At 39.9% G+C, this 22,398-nt stretch overlaps 1 protein-coding gene across 1 annotated transcript in view; it reads right to left on the minus strand.

Annotated features, from left to right (window-relative positions):
- si:dkey-106n21.1 (solute carrier family 23 member 2) overlaps nucleotides 1–22,164 on the minus strand; it is a 73,970-nt gene extending 51,806 nt beyond the window's left edge. Inside the window, exons 1-2 of the mRNA XM_037768697.1 lie at nucleotides 22,093–22,164; nucleotides 21,854–21,922 (exon numbers count right to left, since the gene is read on the minus strand). The gene's annotated coding sequence lies outside the window, so the exon portion shown is untranslated. The remainder of the gene's footprint in view (nucleotides 1–21,853; nucleotides 21,923–22,092) is intronic.
- Between the last annotated feature and the right edge of the window lie 234 nt (nucleotides 22,165–22,398).

The raw sequence follows: 22,398 nt of genomic DNA on the forward strand, positions 1-22,398 counted from the left end.
AATGACGGCCGAAGATGCTCAAAGTAGTTTACTGGTTAAATATACAGTAAAACTTATTTGGAACTAAAATGTTGTGGTGGTCATTGATATCATAGACCCTTTTACAACCAACGTCATCAGAAATATACGTACGCATGTTAGCAACGAAAGCGGCATCTTGCCCCAGCCATCCACATGAGTTAAGTGAGATTTAAACCTTGAATTAAAATGGTCACCAGCATCAAATAATTGTTGCGTGTTAGTTTGTCATAATCGATATTCAAACAGCGGACTCAAGTTCAAAAGAATTCTGACAGGATCACGACCGTTGCAGAGTAACAGGTGTTTTTCCGATTACAAATGACCATGTTTACTGTTGACTTACAGCCAAATGCGTCTGTGGTTGCTTGTAGTAACTTCCGTAAATGCTTGGCGTAGATAAAAAAACACATATAATAAAATTGATTGAAGGCTTTTACGAGGACATCATGTTCTGTTCCTGCTGCCGTCACTATGGGGAAACAACGCATTAGGCTGAGAGTCACCAGTTAACAGTAGGGATGTCACGATACCAGAAATTCTCTCTGCAACAACACATGCAAGCACCGGAGCCGGACACAACCTTTCAGTGGATCACAGCCCGGTCTCATTGTCATGTCTGCACATACAGAACCAACGTTTTTTCACAACCATCGGGATCTGATACCGACGCAACTGGCTTTTAAACTCTAACTCCAATATAAACCCATCCGTGGCAACATAGACGCTCTCTGAGCAACTGCTCCAGCCATTTACTCCGTCCGTGTAGAGAGGAGCTGAGGTTGGGGTGGATAGATGGGTCAATAAGACTGATCACATAAGAATATCATTAGAGTGATTAATTGCTCAGCCCTAGTTTTGTTTGGAATGATAATCAACATGACACTTTGTGATTCTTATTAATAATCTCTTACAAGCTTATTTCATTATAGCAGAGGTAAAGCTTTCATGAAGTTAACTTAATATTATTATTATTATTTGAAAGTAGCCTACCTTTCTGTAAAAGGCTTCATCAGCTCTTTGAATGGCTTGTTATAAATCCATGACCACAAATACTTGCACAGGTTTAGTTACAGCTCAGAGCTATAATTTTATTAGCCTATAATAAAGCTCAGGAACCTGAAAATAATAATACACATTGTTGCTTTGTGCAAAAAAACACCTCACACTAACTCTGATTATAATGATCTATGTTATTTATCCAGTCACTTCATGCTGGGACGAAACGAAAATACTTGTAGTTTTCTCGTCAATGAAGTGATGCGAGTTAACTCACATAGTTTATAATAAATAGTTAAAGGGACTGTTTGTAACTTTTTACACGTATAAATCTAGCGGGTCGGGATCCCATGCGTGGCTAGCATGTGCGCGGCTCGCATATGCACGCTCGCATATGCACGCTCGCGTGTGGCTGGAGCCTCTGCTCCGATGCCTGCCTGCCTGCCTGCCTGCCTTCACTCACACGCTCCACCTCTACACGTGAATGCGCGCTCACTCCACACTGCAGAAGAGTTAGTTTAGCTCTGAGAATATCTAGTGAATGTACAGTGGACGTTTGTGCAGAAATAAATGCTGCAGCTCCTCCAGAGGTTTTCCGTGTCTTGTGAAGTGACAGGGCTCCGTAGCTAGAAACGTAATCGTCTCTGACCGTGTGCCGGTGTCTCCCTGCGGGCGCAATCGGGAGGTTTCTCTTCCTGCCTCATCCCCGGAGGCTGAGGCAGGAAAAGCCAACACTAGGATCAGCAGTGATTCATGGAGAGACCTTCATCTGGTCAGCTAACATTACTGCCAAGCAGGTGAAATATAGAGTGATATTGTGGTTTTAGCTGACGTGTGTCGCCTCACTATTTTTGAGCGATGCTCGTTCAGGTATATTTAGAGCGAGCAAGCGCGAGCGCAACGCTGACTTTCGTTGACATAATGGCCACAGGTGTCGCTGTGAACAAGTATTTTTGAAAGTTACAAATAGTCCCTTTAATAATGATAAAACTATATTTATTATGTAGAATGAAAAAGAAATTAAAAAAATTTGGGACATTGGTTGTCAAGCCTGGGACAGTTGAAAGTTGAATTTGAGACTTTTGCGGGACACTTTGGAAAACAGTTCATTTCGAGCCCTCTACCTACATCTACGTGTGATTAAATATGTGCAAATCTCTTGTCCCTTTGAGGTTATAAGATTATACAACACAAAATCCTTTTCTTTTCTTGCTTTTTGTCTTTAAATTTATGTTTGTCTTACGCAGAGCCAAGAGAAGTCTGTACTCGTTGAAAAGAAAAAGTGCAGCTGTTTGGATTGAAGCGAAACTGAATGAAGAAACTAAATTCTGTTTAGTTTGGTGCACCACTGAGCCTTGTGTATATTGTGTGTCATTGCACCATGTAGAGCTGGAACTGTTGTCAACGGAGATACAACAGTTTGTGATTGTTTGCTTTAGAAATGCTGCCTGGTGTGAGACTGAATCTCTGAGCCAACTTGATGAACATCAAAGCCGTTCGATGTTCTGCCCTAAACAGCCACCCTTTGATTTTCTTATTTATCACTTTCTTCATATAGCTACCTACATCATCACCACAAAGAGGCCCCTTTGCAACTGTAAAGAAGTATTTCACACTACGTTGTTTCTGCTCATGTGCAAAATTGTCATTCATGTCTGTTTTCAAAAGACAGCAGTCACAGATTCTGTAAGAATTCCAACTCCAACAGTAAATCCTTGATTAGTTTTACACATCTCTATACTCAGGTTGCTGCTGAGAGTCTGTACAGCAAGTGTTTGAAGGGATTTGACATGGTAGTACTTGCACTGAAAAGATTCTTTGTACCTTCAGCCTCTTACAGTTCACAACAATGTCGTGAGTCTTTCACGTGATAAAACCAAAGAGGTGGGAATACCTCGATCCTGAAAAAGCTAACCTTGGTTTCATTTAGTAGCTTCATTAACTGAAGACACGGTGAGAGCCGAGAAGTGCCTGATACTTTAAATACAGTATATTTAAGATAAAAGATCTTTCAGATACTTTACACATCGCGGCGCTGGTAGCAAAACTAACTACAGATGTGTTTGTATTTGAATTATGAAACATAGCAACCTAATATTACCAACCACTTTTAACAATCAGACAGATACGGTAGACAGTTACTAATAAAACATGTGAGTAGATGTCCATCGACAATAATTGATCAGAGCTTCATTTCCAGGCTTTGATGAACCGTGGACCCTTGTGACGGTGTGACGCTCCGAGTAAAAGGAGTAGCTATTGACCCATGTGCAAGCAAGTGACCAGCATGAGTGTAACTGGTGTCTGCGGAAAGACACAACCTATATTGGCATAGTGGGAAGTAACGTGATGTTCTGATAGCGTAGCAAAAAGTCATGAGAAGAAGGTCAGGGTGGATGATGTGCGTACAAAGCATCCGATTTTGACTCTGATTCCTCCCGACAGGACTATATTTTCCCAACCTTAACTTTGACAGTTTTATTGCCTAAAGGGTAGGTCCATTTGCGTTCTTTTCCATTTTTTTCAAATAGAAACACCCACTCAGCCGTTAGCAAAAAGCAATGACCTAGGTTACTATAGGAAGCTAATCAATAAAGTCATGAATAATATGAGCGCGAGCACACTAGCTGAGTCAAAGTTAGCTGTGATAAGTTTGGAAATAACTGAAAAATCGTCAATGAGCCATATCAGCCGATACCGATCGTCTTTTTTTGTTTTAGCAGCTGGTATCCGAGGCTCCAGAATAAGTTTTTTCCATCACTATCCCAAAACAATTCAAATAATTAGGAAATAAATTATTGTATTTATATTAGGGCTGTCAATCGATTTAAAATATTGATTGTCCATGGTTAATGCAATTAATAACACATTTTTGGGCTTGGGGGGTAAGACACCGATCACGGATTGCAATGCACTACCTAATGTAGGCATGTAAGTACCCCCCAAAATTATTAATATTTACATGCATTTATGTTCTTACATTTTATTCAAAATACACTGAAACTAGCTAAGTCAATGAAAGGGCTATCAGAGAAATGCTAATTTATTGACACTTATCTCATGACTTCGCTCATTCGATGAGGTCAATTCAGGATGAACTACTGACTAACTAACATGACATGAATGGGATGTGTTGTGCTCTCCATTGTTCATTGTTCAAGTTTTACGCTACTGAAAACAAATGATTTTCAAACCCTGTTATTATGAGAAACAGAACTTAATCTTTGATAATAACATGACTATACAATCACATGTAGTTGTGAACCTTTACTGCTACGCTGTATGATCCGTGAACTTAGACTAGACTGATCAAGTCTGCTGATAAGGGGACCGTTCCTGTACGTGACACTGGCTGACCTAGATGATCCAGTCTAACAGAAATGGTTTGACACGGTGATCAGTCATCAGGATTTGTTGAAAGGGAGTTTCACAGGGGTCAGTCCTGTGCTGGAGGAACATTAGTCATCCTTCATTTAGTCAAGTCACTGTGAGGAAGGTAAAATAAGTAAAAAAAAACAATGAATATGAATGAAGGTGTTTTTGCTTAAGTGTAAATTTGCTTGGTAAGGAGGCTTACTTTAGCCAGGTCACTGTGCTTGAGGACTGGTGTTAGGCAAATAAACTGGAAATGAATGTGGCAAAAACAAAAGAACTTAAAGAAAACCAAGTGGAACCATTAACATCATCCCTCTCATAATAACCAGCCTGCGGAACATTTATATACTTGGACACAATTATTGATCAGACTCTAACTTTTAATGAGAAATCAGAGAGATTTTTATTACTAAGACGAGACGATGACGAGACAGCACAGACGGCCTTAAACACTAACGGTGAAAATATCAAACATGCAATAGATAATATATATGTAACTCCAAGTAACTCATCTCAGCTACTTGCCCAAAAACGTGCTTGTCCGAAAAGGAAAATGTAGGCCTATTCAAAAATAAATAAAATCAAAAGCGACAGACAATTATTACAAATTATTAAGATACAAAACATGCAATTAATATGCTCTACTCAAAGACACCAGACACAATTGACAGACAGTAATTTTACCTTGCTGATCATTGTAAAACGCAGTTCATTCAAACTCGACAGAAACACAAAACTCATCAAAACTGTCTTGGTTAGTCTTGCCTGCCCTTTCACAACTATTTGCTAACTGCTAACGTTACTCATGTTAAATAGCGGTCCACTTCCGTGTTTTGGTATGGTTGGCTTTCACACCTGATGCGAACTGTACCTGAGTCCACATGAACTCTACTCCAGACCACCTTTTCAAGTGGACTCGGGCACAGATCGACGAACCGTGCCCGAGTACGGTTCGGAGCGTTCACACTAATCAAACAAACTGGACTTTGGGGACAAGTGTACTGGGATCCGGGCCCGGGGTCCCTAATGTGAAAGCACCCAAATTTAATAGCAGACAAAAAAAAACTCCTACTGGTATGCTCTTTCATGGGGGCGATAATGATTACACTATCTGACAACTTTTTATGAGTGCATCAAACATGGCAGACCTTAAATAAGAAATTTAAGTAAAGGTTATATTGTAATATAATTAAGGTAAAGGAAGCATAGTTATAGTATTCACATTGTATCCAATCAGTCTTGTCTCCAAACCAAAATTCATTCACAGTGCAATGTTGAATTAAATGGATGTATTGAACTGAATTAATTTTCTTTGAATCAACTTTTCAACAGAAGGTATATTACTTAGGTATATACTTAAAAGGCTATAAACTCTTTTCTCCACTAGGTGGCGGTATATCCTAAGCCAGAGTGTGATAGTTCTCTGCTAAACTGCATGAACAGCTGAATACACAGAGAAACACAAACAAAAATAGTTCAGCATCACATCTGAACAATTGGGTACCAGGTATAGGGAATGAAAGCACTAAAGCAGTCAAGATACAAACATGTGCACAAACTAACATTTGTGCACCCACGCAAATGTTTTCACTCATCTTGCCTGATTAGATCTCTTCCCAGGTAGTACTGGACCCTCATAGACTGATAAAAAAGGGGTCTACAATATGCATTTGAGGGATATATCCATGATGTTAAACTGATTCAGCAGCAAAAACAGGTTAAAGAGATAAAGATAGACGCTAAAGTCTACAGATCACAGTATAAAGTGAACCACCACATCACCTGGAGATCGAGACACATGACAATGAAATTAAGGAGCAACACTGTTAATGTAAAGCCTGATAGGACTTTATTCACTATTACAATCATTAAAAAGCAAAAGCAGCATGTGTATACATTCAGTATACCTTCGATAGCTACCACAACGCTAGTTAACGATGCGCTGTACTGTTTTGCTGTACTCTCGCTTATTCAGGCACCTCTGTTTAATTGCGCCAAAAGTCAGATATCGGAGCTTTTAGAAAAAATGGATGGATATTAATGTGAACTTTTTTTTTAAAAAAAGTCAGAAACTGTTACGGCAACTGTGACATGAAGTCAGCATCAAGGAATGAATGTATTTTACTTTACTTTTTGTTTTCAAAGATCCTCTGTCTCACCATTGTCTGCAATGTAAATGTAAAATTATTATTTTTTAGCTCCTATATATCTCCCGCATTCGCTTTGTGGGACATTGTCTATGAAAAACACTCAAAAAATAAACAGAGTTAATAATAGCTCCACCCATTTTCAACATGTGCAGAGGTCTAATTAGTCAGAATGACTGTGGGTGTACACGGCCTTTATCCCCTACAACAAACACACTCCCCGAATGAAATCCATACTCGAGTCAGAGAAAATCATTTACCTACTTCTCCAGCAGTACTTAAAAAGATTGAGTATCACAGTGTTCACAAATTCCCTGTTTGTGTAGATCCCTTGTAATCCCTTTCATTGACACACACACCCCATTCATGCATTGGTTAAAGTTTACAAAAGGTACATTCATTGGACAAACATGGTAAATCCTAATCTGTTGCAATAACCCCTTGAGGTCATTACATCTCACTGCAGTGCAAGATTATCTGAGGTAATCCTACACTGAGACCCCTGGATTTGGACCATGTAGATCCTGAGTTAAGCCATTCATAAAAGTGGGCTATCACTCCCCGATGTGTTATGACTGCAGCAGTGACCCAAAATAACTAGAGAACTTCAGAAAACTTTACCAACAACATCAAACAGCTTCATTATATTAATCCCCAAGATCGGTACATCCCGACCTCTGTACCTTGCCTACTTCTTTGGTCTGTATGTGCACCGTGTGCTCGGAGGTGGAAGTTGACGCAATAGTAAATGGACTGCATTTATATTGCGCCTCAATACTTTACCGGACAAAGCGCTTTACAATTTGCCTCTCATTTACCCATTCACACACATTCATACACCGATGGTGGCGGAGCTGCCAACCTTGTGATTAAAGGACGACCCGCTCTACTTTCTGAGTCACAGCCACCCTTCAATTCACCCTGCAATGCTACTTGACACTGCCCATGTGTGTTGCACTGAACCCTGTCTCCTAAAGATTATGTTCCCATACAACAAAGCTATGTGTAAATAGTTAAGTATTGGATTATGTTTGTTTTTGATGTATCACAAATCCGTTTGTAATGATAGTCTGCAGAAGTCCGCATAGATAGAAGGTCGGGTTGGTGGATGGGTCAAAGAAACACAGGGCTTACACCCAGGGGGCCGCTGTTCGTGCGCCATGTGAAACTAAAAGTCAATGTTCACTTATTTTAATTTACGTCCATAACTTAAAAAACATCACAAACATAGTTATTTAAAATCAAAAATACAAATCTACATGACATGTTACTGCAGCTAATAATTGCTTATTTCTAGAATCTTGATTTATCTCCTTTCGGGTCATCTTCTCCACTTTCACAGCGGTGAACAGTGAAAACTCCCCTGCAGACACAAAATGACCAATTGGTAAAAACAGTTGCATTTGTTTAAGTAGTAAATGTGGACAATGTATAGTGTATTAACTTCTCTGTCAAGTAAATGGAGGGACACAGCAATGAGATGCTACTAATTAACATTTCAGGCAAGGGTAGTCCTCTAATGGCTCAGCATTTACCTAAGTTCACAGGAAACGGGCTGAAGCCCAGAGACAGGAGCGAGCGACTAATTAGGGCCTCGCGGCAAACAGAGGTCGGTTAGCCACGTGAATGGAATTGTGTTTGTGTGTCAGCACAGGTTTTAGTGCATGTGTGTGCTGTTGTGTGTGAGATGAAACAAGCCTGCTATATAATGTATATGTGTTTATGTGTCAACCGTGTGTGTAAAATTGAGGGCATGTTTGTTTGAGCACTGTGTGTGCATGTGTTTGCACTTGTTTGTGTGTGACTATTGGTATTGAGGATAGGCCTGTATGTGTGTGTGTGTTCCTGTTTATCGCTGGCTTTCCATTAGTCCACCGGTAATTCTTTCACATACATGCACCAACAACACTCAATTGTATTATCTGTAGTGGTATTCTCAATGCTAATGGAAAGCCGGAAAGACATCAGAGAGGTGAACTCACAAAAACACACAACTCACTCAAAACAGTTAGTGCTCTTGACATGTTGCCTCCATCCTGCTCTCCTTTCTGTTATTTGTCCCTGTCAATACTGACGCAACAAATCGACCATGGGGAACAATCCATTTAACCCCAACACTGACACACACACACACACACACACGCACACACACACACACACACGCACTTCCTGACTCCCGCTCTGACCTATGGTTGTACACTGTGCTTGTGTGTGACCGAGCACTGGTGAACACAAATGGCCTCAGGCCTCAGTGAGTTTGACTGACCCAGTTTACATTGATGTTTTAGGCATTTAGCAAACATTAGCGCACTCTGGACTCAATGAAAGAACAGTTTAGAGAATATTTCAATTCCTCGCCCATCTACATTAGAAGCATTTTATTTCAACAAGCATGATAAGAAACAAGACTCGGTTCAAAACCGAGTATATGGCTGGACCGTGTACAGTCAGTCTGTGAATTTATGGCTAAATTGTTGTACAAATAGTCAGGAGTCACGTCTATAATGATGAATCCAGCAGTACATGTCCACCAAGTCTGGTGAGGACACTCAACTGTCCACCCTTTAACATTTCATTGGCTTCTAAACAAATATGCATGATGCTGAGAAACATTACTGTCTCAGGTTTCTTTAATTTATTCTGCACATCACTGGAATTTTTGTGTATAATCCATTGCTTCCTCTTTTGTACATCACTGTCTCCTTTTATCACCTGTTCTTCTTCTGCTTGTATAATTTTTAGCTGAAAATCCTCCCTCGTTCGTTGCATCACTCTCGCTGTCTATCTTTTCCCCTCCCTCCATATCCATCCACTGCATTAAAAAAACTGGGATTCCACTAAGTTATTACAGCTTGCTGTTGCTATGAACCCATTTTCATATCTCTCCCTTCTCTCTTTCTCTTATTCTCTCTCTCTCTCTCTGTCAAACCCAGTTTTTTCTGAATGGGTATATCTCCTCCAATGACGGCATGCTTTTCCCCTCCCGTTCAGGCTCTCTAGTCTTCTCTCTCCCTCCCCCCTCTTCCATCCAGCTGCTGTTTTCCTGAATGAGCAGTGAAACCATCCCATGACCTCACCATCGGCTCAGCTGTGCCCCACCCCCCCTCCTCCCCAAACTGAAAGATGGAGCGATGATGATAATGATGCTGGTGCTGATGATGATGGAAAGGGGGTGCGGAATGGAGCAGTGGTCATAAACCACTGCTGTTGCCATGTTATAAGGCAACCAGAAACATCCGGTCCTCTGCAGACAACCGTGCATGTTCACACACGAACAACGCATGCGCCGCTTCCCTGCGCTTCAGGATTACAGCGCTTAATCTGCACGGCAACAGCCCCCATGCTGCTGTATTGCTGAGCTAATGGGCGAGAGAAAGAGGAGAAAGAAATGAAAGAAAAGCATGAGAGGAAGATAAAGAGGAAATGCCAGAAGAGAAAGCGCAAGACAGAAAAGCTAAAAATGACACAGGGAGACACACAGATCACAGAGCGAGAGAAAGACCCAGAGACAGAGGATGTGAAGGCAGTGGGGAGAGAGAGACTAGATTAAGAATGGCTGCTTATTCATTCATAATTTCCTGTTCATTCAGTTCGTCCGTGGGCTCAGTGGACAGCTGCGATCACCCTGTTACGCAAGGGAGAGGGGGGAGGGGCAACAGGAGGGGAGATCAGGTGAAGTAAGGTGGAGATGGAGCAAAAATAAAGAAAGAAAAAGACAGATACAGCCGGCTGCAGTAATCCCATCTTTTTACTGCTGGACCGTTCACCTTCGCATCACTTTCATGATGTGATTCATGTAGTTTGATGATGGTGATGGTGATTGGTGATGTCACAATGGTTACAAAGCTGCAGGGGGGAAGAGGTGCATACAGCACAGATGCTGTCGTTGTAATGATGGTGCATTGCGCTTCAATTAAAAAAAAGAAAAAAAGAAGCCCCAACTGCATCCACTTTGACAGAAACAAAGGGACGTAGAATGTTTCCAATCCAGATCTATAGTATTGTTTATATTATTATTAATTTGACTTCCCACAGAACAAAAAGCACAAGGACTCCTCGATGACTACAGTAAAGTGCAAGAAGGCACGGCAGCAAACCTCGTTTCAGGTGAAAGGAAAAAACAGCAAGAGGTGCAGAAGATCATGAGATGGCAAACAGTTCAACTGAAACTGTGCACACTGTTCCCACACATTCATCACCTCTCTTCACGCCTCCTAAATTGCTACAGACGACTAAGCAAGGACACAATGTGCATCAGTCTGCATTCTTTTAAAGGTTATCAAGGGGAGTATGTTAAAAAGAGACAAAAAAGGACGGAAAAAGGAAAACTTTATGATGGCAGTATGGAAACCACTACACCCCATGTGGACACATCTAATTTGAATTGTTCCAAAGTCACTGGCTATTGTTTGCAAGGTGGTTAACTTCTCAGCATAGATACAGCTGTCCTACTCGTACCTCGAGTTGCCTATTTTCTCATCTCTTTTCTTAAAATAAACGGTCATTGAACTAAATTTTTGTTGCAATAACTTGAGGAAAAATAGGTGGGTTGGGACAGGAGTAGGAATGCAGTAACACATATTAGATAGCCAGCAAAGGTTAGCAAGCAAGCATGGCCAGGCTGTCTTCATTAAGCCTCAGTTATAACCGCAAACGGACGCATACATGGACAGCTGCAGACACCAGAGACGCAAATCCTTTGTGTGTTTATACTGTCTTCTTGGATGACGGCTTCCACACATGTGCAGTAGATCGCTACGCTACCACTTGTAGCGTAGAAGAGTCCGCAGACATCCACCCAGAGCCTACGCCGTACACCCTCTGATGACGAAATCTACATCAGGCGAATACTTGAGTACTCGCAGACGTGGAAAGTTTAACTTTGGCTTTAGACTGTGTCTACTAACACTTCATGATTATCTCACCTGTATTAAGTGTGGTTAGACCAAATATCGAGCAAATTCTCGAAGTGGCTCGATTGGATGCAAAGTCACTGAAAGACACAAGATAACTCGTGGGCACGCATCTATGTGCAGAAACTGTGCACATCCCGAGGCTGTATGACTTTGAATGTATCAAAGAATAAAGGAAAAAAAATAAACGATAGAAAAACAACAGAAAATTGTAGTTAGTCCCACCAACAAAGGCTTTGATTGGCTCAGTTTGTCCAGCCAGGGAAAATCAGCCATTCATGAGACAAGACCTTTTTGAATCACTGACAAATTCAAGATGGGGGTGGCAAACCGGAGGTCTGGTACGAGGCAACTACAAGATAGCAAGTTACGAAACCATAGCAACGGAGAATGAAATATTATGCAAGAGGAAAAAACATTAACAATGTTTATTTTGAAATCTACCATTTCAAAGGTACATGTAGTCATATGGTATCATGTCATATAACCTTGCCCTATGAATTTGGTTTCCGTCCTCTGTAATAGGTTAATGCCATCCATTCAACTTGGTTGCAACTTCAAAGCACACTTCTGACTTATTAACTCGCTTAACTCAGAGTGACTTTTCCATCTACAGTGAAAAGAAGCCAGTGTCTCATTCTGTCACCTTCTGTCCCCCCCAAGAGATATGAGAAAGAAAAAGAGTTTAAGAGTGGTGAAAGGGGTGAGAGAATAAAAGAGAGTGAACCAAGACATGAATCATGCCATGATGACTAAAGTCTTGCATAACAGTCTGAGAATCCTTCCTATCGTTTGTCAGTGAGCGCCCACAAAAACGACACTTGGTAAGCCTCCGACTGTGCCCTCCTCAAAATACAGCGCTGTGCAGACACACTTACACCATTTGTTACCTCATAGGTAAACATTGGCAGGTCTAAAGCCGAACTGGCACATGGTGCTGGATTCAGTTGGATGTGGGTGGCAGAGTTTTGCAAGTCGCACTGGGCTCTACAGCACCTCAGGGTATTGCTATGATTGGGCTAGGTCCGAGCCCATGTTCACATTACAGGAATACTTCATCCACAAAATGACCATTTGTATATCAATTACTCACCCCCTTGAATTCTTGAAGAAAACTTTCTTAGACGTGGCCCCCATTTACTTCAATTCATCAAGACTTTTCTGAGTTTTTTTATTCTTCTTTAAGGGTCATAGTGCCATTTTAAACTAACACACAAACAATGCTGACAGCTGTCTAATGAGAAATAAGGAAATGTGTCTCTGACACTGTCCACTTAGTGTTTAGTTTCTTAAAGATCGATTTTACACATCAAAGTCTGTTTACAGGTCTTGGAAAATACTACTGCATATTTAAAAAAAACTAAAAGTTGTATAAAGCCTTTTGTGAAATCTAATAAAGTTGCTCAAGGGATGTCACTTGAGTCAGTATCAGCTGGGGCTGAAGACTACAAGTATCACCATTTTTTTTAAATATGGGGGTGTGGAGTTGGAAAGAAGTGAGCTAATCAGACCTCTGTAGCGCCTCCTAGAGGTTTGAAGCTACATTAGCAGCTACTAGCATAACACACCTGATACTGACAGAGCTGCCGGTGGCTGAGTTGCATTGTGAGAAATGTAAGTGACAGGTCTTGACAAGGAGGAAGAATGCATCTGTCAAATGTCAAACGATTCCTTTGAAGTGAATACTTTGCATGTAAGTTAGATTCAGTTTCTTCCATGCCCTTTAATTAAAATAAGTTTCTATAATGCCTTTCACAAAAGAACAATTTAAAATGCCTCACAAAGAAACGAAGTCAATAAAATGTAAAAGCCATCGAGGAAGTGTTTATGTGTAACAAACTGTGTCCCTGAGTTCAGCTAGTTCAGTCCTTGTCCCACATGAGCAGAAAGTACAGTGTAAAGACCAATTTAGAAATGGGCCATCACACGAGAACACATGACTGTGGGGGAGTGTTATCCATTGGGATTGAGGCCAGTAAATAAATGTAGAAATATATTTGTATACTGTTATACTGTTAAGTATGTAAAAAGATGTTATTTTTTCAAACAAATGACAGACAGCAAGATTTTTTAAACTACTGTATTAATCTCTGCAGGCTGAATCAATAAAAATGAATGACAAATGTGTAAAAAAAAAAACGCTCACTAAAGAATAACATCTAAATCAGTTTTAATCAGTATAAGTTATAGCAGATACCGTAAATGTACTGTACATAAAAAGTGCTTCCAGTGGGATAAACAGATATGAGGTTATGTAGGTTGCGTGAACTGCAGGTAGGTAATTCATGGAGTTTTTTTTCCTGTGCAGAATTGTATCTTATGGATTCCCTTATTTCAAGGCAATGGCCTACTTGTGTTTGTGACTCCCCCTCCATCACCCTCCCAAATACAGACATCCCTTTGACGTCATCCTGCAGTGCCATCCAAACTTCCCTCATGGATTTTGCTGTTCCATCCAACAAAAATAAATAGCCTAAGGGAGTGGATGAATCAGACACCCCCCAGCCCCACCAAACTTCCTCCTCCATTTCTGTCTCCCCCTACATCACTTGTGCGTGTCTCTCATTTAAAAGAAAAAAAAAAAATCATACAGTATGTATTGATTTGAATTCCCCCGGAATTTCCATTAATATGAGGACTTCATTCTTTAGATAATAATAAAATACTTGATGGCAACGATTTCCGCCCTACTATGATGCACAAGAAGCAGTATCATAAAACATTTCATGTTCAAAACTTGAAAAGCCTTATTCTTAAGTCAAAAAAGCAAAGTACAAAACAATATGTGATATAATCTCTGCATTTGAGTTCTGCAAACACATGAAGCGAAGACTTTGCTCTCATTTTCTCTTGCTTTTTGGCAATCTGTGTCCATTTGTACCATATAAAATTAAATTACACTTGACTCAAACGTAACCCAAGCCTTAAGCCGAATGTAACAAAATGGTCCCACCTAGCTACTACATTAGCACCACGGTAGCTGTAACCATAATATCTCTATAACTACATTTATGATCAAATTGACGTCACCCCTTTTTTATAGCATCAAATAACAAAAAAACTCAGAAAGAAATCAGAAAATGAACACTTGAACATACATCAGCGTGAAAAGAACTACCTAAAATGACAGAAACATCTTTGGAAAAAAATTTATTTGACGTGTACTCTGACTTTTTAGTTTGGCCCATGTCCCATCCGCTAACATGGAGGGGGTGGGATTTATGACCTATACTGCAGCCAGCCACCAGGGGGCAATCCAGATGTTTTGGCTTCACTTCTGGGGAGCTGTAATGTTGTTTATCTTTATATACAACAGCGGCATGTCTCAAGTGTGGTCGTATTCATATGTTTACATAAGGTATCAGCTAGTGCATAGTGCTGCTAATCTTATTTGTGGATTTCAAAATAAAACTTGGTGAAATGATTTCGGTGTGTGTATATCAGGATTTTTCAGCATATTTTAACAATATTGTGATAATACTGATATCCGTGATAATTTTGGTCACTATAATCGTGATATGAAATTGTCATACCGTTTCATCTCTAGTTGACCGCTGGGTAAACATGGCAGCCAGGTGTGGGTACACACATATGATGCAGCCCCTGGCCCAGACGGGTCCTGTTTACCAGCATCAGGAAGGCGAGCTGACTGCAGAATGCTTTTGATGTGGTATGTCTCTCGCTTGGTAGTGTTCTGAAAGGATGAGGACTGCGCTACTGGCACAGGCAGGAGGCTTTCCCGTAAACCTAAAGGAACGATTTGCAATGTTTTCCTTTACTGCTTTGATCGACTCCCTCATTCAAGTTAACAATACATACTCTTGCCCTGCGGTAAAACTGAAATATTTTACTCTTGCCTGCCTTGCTAGTACTGATCTGGTAATTTGCAGCACAGAACTTGAAATCGACTAAACTGAAAAGTGATCAAAAAGTAAAAGATGTGTAGATGGTTGCATACAGTTACTGTACATAACTGAATTTCACTAACTTTATTCCAACAAGCTTCACATTGGAATATAATCACTGTTAAAACAATAGTTCTCAAACCAAATTCAACCCGGCTTTACTCCATTTCTGTCTATCAAAGCTAAACTACTACTATTTCCAAATACAAAATGGAAAACAATAACAATCTTCGAACATCTCAGTCCATAATAAAGTTTGCTTCCCACCAGTACATTCCCATCTTTCAGTTTTGCACATCCCTTCACAGCCCCAGCCTCTAATTTATGGTGAATGGTTGACCACAGTAATACACACACTTACACCTTACCCGCCTACTCAATTTCATGACCTTTCACTAGATATCACATATACAGGTGAAGTGACAGGCCAGGTGAGACGGTGAGAGGAATTCAGTTCTCTCCCACACACATACAGTACGCTTGGACGTTGATGTCTGTCTCTCTAAGACTTTTCATCAGCCTCTTGTGTTTATTATTGGGGGTGAATTAATCATTAAACCATTTATGTTTCAGTTAGGACAAGATTGAACTTTATTAATCCCGAGGGAATTCTTTTGACAGAGATTGCTCAAAATTATAACATAACAATAAACTAGAATTACCACCTCGCTGCTGTATGCCTCCGCCAACCAGTCAAGTTGCAGTATCTATGTTTGTCTAAAATGCCATCACTTCATCATTTAATCCTATTAGACGTGTGTGAAATTGTCTTAATTAGCGTATCAATTATTGAGTTATGGCCAAGAACGTGTTTTGTGAGGTCACAGTAACCTTCACCTCTGACCACCAAATTCTAATCAGTTCATCCTTGAGTCCAAGTGAATGTTTGTGCCAAATGTGATGAAATTCGTTCAAGGCGTTCCTGAGATATCACGTTCACGAGAATGGGACGGACGGGAGGTCACAGTGACCTTTGACCACTAAAATCTAATCAGCTTATCCTTGAGTCCAGGTGGACATTTGCGCCAAATTTGAAGAATTTCTCTCAAGGCATTCCTGAGATATCGCATTCACATGAATGGTACGGACGGACGGGTGGACAACCCAAAAATATAATGCCTCCGGCCATGGCGGAGGAAGTTGTAAAAGGAAAGTTGTTTGGAAGTTGTTTACCATATAGCTGATTTGGGGTGTTTCCTTATTACCAATGTCGTGCACAAGCACAGCCAGGAAGTGAGTGTGTGGGATTTATCATTGCTCATCATGGCGCACAGTTTGCATACGCATTGCATACGTCAACGTGATAAATACTGCACATATGCAGAGCTCTTTCTATGCATGCTTTTATTTATGCTGTTGTCAGAGTCTGCACTTGAAATTTTAATGCTCTTCTAATATATTGGTCAATAAGATAGCTTTCCTCTTGACATCCTGGTGAGAAATACAAGCACGCAAAATGAGCTACTATCCCATACACACATACACACAGACATACTGAAGTATTAATGAGAATGAGTAGATAAATATTAATATCAAAAGTTAAGCACAGCCCGAACAACAAACCAAGACAAGCTCATCCATTATTCGGCTCTTTGCTTGCTCATTCTTAACTCTTACATACACTTTTATGAAGTCATGACTACATATTTAGAGCCATTACAGTCATTCATCATGAACTCACAGCTTGGGACGGATAGCAGACAGAAAATGTGAATTCTTTATGACTATTCTGGGAACAAATGTTACGTGACGCTTACTGCTCAACATTGTAAAAGTACGAATGAGGATCACTTTCTTGTAAGCAAATGTTTAAGTTAATTCAGTGGTTCTTGACTTTTTTATAGTTCTGATGTGCTGCTGATGTGATTTGTAAAACGCCTACCAGAAAAATAATAAACAATAAATTGCTTTCCTATATATCCTATATGTATAGATTCAACTTAATTTATCTTGGTGCTGTTTGAGTTGACATTAACATCATGATAGAATATACAGTGGGGCATTGCTCGATGAAAAATATTTAACTAGTTTTGATTTTATGGTTTGGATGAATTGCCATGAAATTGGGTGACGATGTTAAAGGCCTCCACAGGATAAATCGCTAAAACTTGTGATCCCCTGACTTGTTCTCTAATGCCTTCATCACACCTAAATTTCAGTTTGCTCAATACTTTGGTTTATATACCTTAAAACTAAGATGGTGAACATGGTAAAATCTACACCTGCTAATAGGATTGCCCCCTCTTAGTTGATTAGTTGACTAATCGGTCATTTTGGTCTTAGTCAACTAAGATTTCTTTAGCGGATTAGTCGTTTTTCATGCTATTTTCATGCTAAATGACTTATTTCCATGAAACTTATAAGCACATCTCTGGTAAACACAAGATTTTGAAGTGGTGATTTTGTGTGATTCTTTGTGGAGAAACTCTGTTGATTAAATTAACTAATTGATTAGTCGACAAAATGGTATGAGTGTTAGTCGACTAACAATTTCTTTGGTCGAAGACAGCCCTACCTGCCCAACATCAGCATTATTTGTGCCATCTACCCATTTCCACAGACTGAAGTGTTTGTATGAATGAATCTTAAGGCACATTGGATCTCACTTTGAAGTTTTTAAGTGCTTGAAACAGCAAAATGAAATGTTTAGCTTTAAAATGGAGCATGGGAATTAAATACAATTTAACCTAACATGATAAATATGCAGCATTTATAAAAGTTATCACCCTTCATACAACTTGTCATATTTTCTCATGTGAACCTGAACCACACTGTTAGCCTGCACAACCACAACCAAACAGCTCTGAGCCTTCCATCAATCTGAACTGTCACATGAGGGCCCATGTAGGAGTTTGTCTTTGACGGTGCGTTCTCACAGGCTTCAACATCTTGGCCGTGGGCTTTGATGTGGTACAGAGAAGGCGTTTTCCTAAAAAACCTCCACCCAAGTCCCGTGCCACACCAAAGGCCAAAGACATCTGGTGTCTCTCTAATGAGGACCTCAAAGGCCTTCCGGCAGCTTCCCGTCAGCAAATACTGATACTGTACTAATAAATTGTCATGATTCAGCTCAAAGGCCATGTTGTTAGTTGCTGTTGGGCCACTACTGACCTCACAATGCTTAATATGTGTTTATGGTAATTTGGGTAAACAAAACTTTGTTCATAAACATGCATAATGTGACTAACATTAACATTTGATTCAGAAAGATTAGATTTAGAAATTAGATGTGTCTTAGTTGATATTGGATTTAAATGGCACAAATTCCCGAACAAAACTCAAATGGTTAAAATTACCAAAACCAATTGATATGCAGTGAAACTGAACAAAATCCAATTTTCAACTTAAAAAATATTAAAACATAAACTGATAAGTTGAGCATCAAAGTTCACTGTTGATCTTGGAAATAGTAGTTTAACTTCTTAACTCAAGGTCCACTCTCTCCAGTTTTCCACTAACTATTCATCAGAGAAAGGAGCTTGCTCAGTTGGACCTTTCAACTGCATCTCCTGGGCTTCATCCTCAGAATATGCTCATTTTGCTCGATCTCCATGAAACGGCAAATTCCATCCAGCGATGAAAACCATGAGTTTAAAACACATGTTGTAAATTGAAACCTATGTGGGTTTTACCTGTCGTGAGTTTTCGTAAAAGGTGGGTTAGCAAAGGCATCCGGTGGTTTCAGTGACCGTCCCAAAGACAACATGATAAGTGATAATTTACTAATCCTTTGAATTAAAGTAAACATATATAATTACAGAATCCACTCTCCATATCCCATGAGTCTCATATCTGTCTTTTGTGAGTAAAACAAAGACAGATTATGTGAAAGAAGAGACATTTGGGTAATTACAGGTGTTTACGGTCTGTGTGCTCATATAATCTGACAAAAGAAGGTAGCAGGAAGTTTGAGGCCACTAATTGTCCTTAAATTGCTCCTCAAAGACCACATGATGACAGCAGGAAACACCCAACATTTGACTCAGACACGCGAACAAACAGTGAGCAGATTACCAAGTCTGACTAGTTAGACTGCACAGAAGCTGAGACACGTTCATTTCCTAGTCTTACTGTTGACTTTAGGTGCATCAAAGCAGTCAGAGAGTTTTCAACCATTCTCACTCACACGCACACACATAGCCAGTCCAGCATGTTACCTCAGCACCTTGGTTCTCACCAAAGCACCAGATCATTAAAAACCCATGAGCCCCTTTTTTCTTTTTTTTTTCTTTTTACAAATGGTTGTTAGAGCAGAACGCTGCAGACCTGACCTCACTGCGAGTCAGGAGGCTAAATTATATATGGGCGCCTTGAGATGACATCATTCAAGAGAGTCCTCTGGAGAAAGCCCACGTCACCGGTGGTTCCAGCTCTGCGTTAACGCTGTGAGTTTGTCATGAAAATACTCGCACATTATGTGAATCTGGTATTTCTTATGATAAAGACATTAAAGAAATGGTTATAACAAACTTTTATAGAGTACAATAATTAAATATGTCTGGCTGTACTATCGACTCGTGGAGGCAAGGAGGTAAAGTCAAATGCTCAAATGCGCAGAGAAAGTACTGAGAGATTCGGAGATGAATAGGATGGACATTTACAGTATTTGAAGCATGATGCATCATTAATAACATACTGAATAAATCACCACAAAGTAAGTGGTAATCAGCCCATTAGGCCTGTATGTTTAAGATTATTTTTCTTTTCAGTTTTTCAAGTCAACAGTTGAGCTTGTCACAAGCTTAGATATCCTCAATGATATTGTTTATCCTCAATGATATTATTTTCACGCCTGTTTCAGATTTAACTATAGAAAATGTACTTATGACAGTTGTGCATTCTAATTCTAAGTAATTCACGCGTGCACGTAAAATGTTGCGCGAATGCACGGATCTTGTGCGCATGGCTACGTTATGTTATTAAAACAAATACCAGGGCCACTTTCAAGAAAGCATTAAAAGCGTATTTAATGCAATTAACTGCATGAACGAACGGCAAATGATTCTTCTGGCGTGCTGATGTTTTTGTTAGTGGTGTCTAAAGGTTTGAAATACCTCACTTCATGGAATTCACTAGCATCATTTTTATGTAAGGTAATGTGAGGACAGGGATTTTGGTGTGTAATGTGATGTTTGAATGTATATAATGTGTATAACTGTTTGTGATTTCAGTGTCGGACCCCAGGAAGGCTAGCTGGCGTCATGGCGTCAGCTAGTGGGGATCCTAATAAATTGAACAGTATGAATCTTTCTTTAAATAGCTCTTGGCTGATTGTAGCTGCAGAAGGGATGCGAGGTGGTCATTTCACTGGAAATCCTGTCTCATTACTCTGAAGAGCCGATCAATGTTTCTGCGGCGTCTGCGGCCCTACATGGCATGTAATTAAATCGTTCTTGAGTTTGTCTGCGAAACCTTTACAACTCTCCGTAGACTCCCCAGAGATTGTGTGCAGCTTCCAGTCATCCTTGTGATAGTTTTTCCAGTTATGAGAGAAAATGAAAACTCCTTACTTGTGTCTGCATCCCCTTAGGTAAAATACTTACTTAAGTAAAAGTATGCATGTATTATCAGCAAAATGTACTTAAAATATGAAAAGTAAAAGTAGTCAATGTGCAGTAAAATGTGCCTGCATTAATGTGTATTTTGCTGCTGTAGCTGTTTAAGGTGGTGCTAATTACAACTCCTTTATATACTGCTGGGTAGTTTGATCTACAGCAATGCATCATATTCTATAAGATCATCATATGTTTGTTGTGTCGCTGTCCAGTGGGAACCACATATCTCTAAAAAGTCAACTTTTAACATTAACAGCATTAACATCAGTAGCCTCAAATATACTGTATCATGTCAAAAAGCCCTCTGGCGCCCGGGGAAGAAAAAGAAGAGAAGAGGAACAACGGGAAAAAAACAAGGTAATGTGATGAATGAATAGTTTCTCTATTGCTTAGTAGTTGCTATTGAAGCAGAGTGCTACTAGCTTACTTTGGTCGATAGTAACGTTCGCTAATTTAATGAAATAGAACAGAGTGCCCTTTGGGTGCTGCAACCTTTTTCCTTGACCCTCCCCTGACCCCTGAGACTTTTGCCCCTGTACCCCAACCCTCTCCCTTGCTCTGATGCCCCTTGACCTTCTGGCCCATCCTCTAAACATATCCTGTACAAAGGGCAGACAGTATTAATGGTGAATTTGGAAGCAACGTGATGAAAGGTGCATGGCACATATCCAAAAAAAGCATGCACATTATTTTATTTGTCACACATAAAAGAAAACTCTCCATACACAACGTTTGGGCTTGTTGACGGTAGATATGTACATATATATACTGTACACTGGACTGGACTGGAAATCATGCGTTAACAGAGTGAATACACTTAAAACTGAGACTTGTGGAAGTGTTTTATATATGACGCACTTACTAAATTGTAATTGTATGCCTATAGCGGAAACCATCTATTAAAGGAGTGGGGTAATAGGAAAGTATGAGTAACTAATTACCTGTGGCGTCTGTCAGCTTCAATGACCTGGTGAGCCTCATTCTCTGACGATTGTCCTCACGCCGCTCAGCTGAAAAGTCAGATAGTTGTGTGAAATGAGACAACCAGTGGTGCGTCACCAAGCATTAATGGAGTATATACACTGATAATGACATTTTGAAAAATATTCATAGACTAAATAGTAATATATGCCTATAGTGGAAACCATGCATGAATGGGTTAATTGAAAAGTTTGAGTACCTGTAGCCTCAGGTGGCTCCCATGACCTCTTCCTCATTTGCTGCAGACTGTCCTCACAGCGATCAACTGAAAAGTAAAAATTCCCAATGCGATTTTTATGCACTTAATTTGAAATTAGACCGACATAACCAAGGCCATGTTAGACTGTGCATGAAGAAGATGGTGTACGTATATGATAATTGTTACTGTTGTTACTGTGGGATGAATCATCTAGACAGCTACGTACTTTATGTGCATGGTAATGCAAGCAGCTAGCTAGGACTGTGAACCAGCAATATGTTAATGTTTATTAGGTAATGTAATGTA

Source organism: Sebastes umbrosus, chromosome 4 (assembly GCF_015220745.1).
Source record: "Sebastes umbrosus isolate fSebUmb1 chromosome 4, fSebUmb1.pri, whole genome shotgun sequence".
In the NCBI taxonomy this organism is placed as follows: Eukaryota; Metazoa; Chordata; class Actinopteri; order Perciformes; family Sebastidae; genus Sebastes; species Sebastes umbrosus.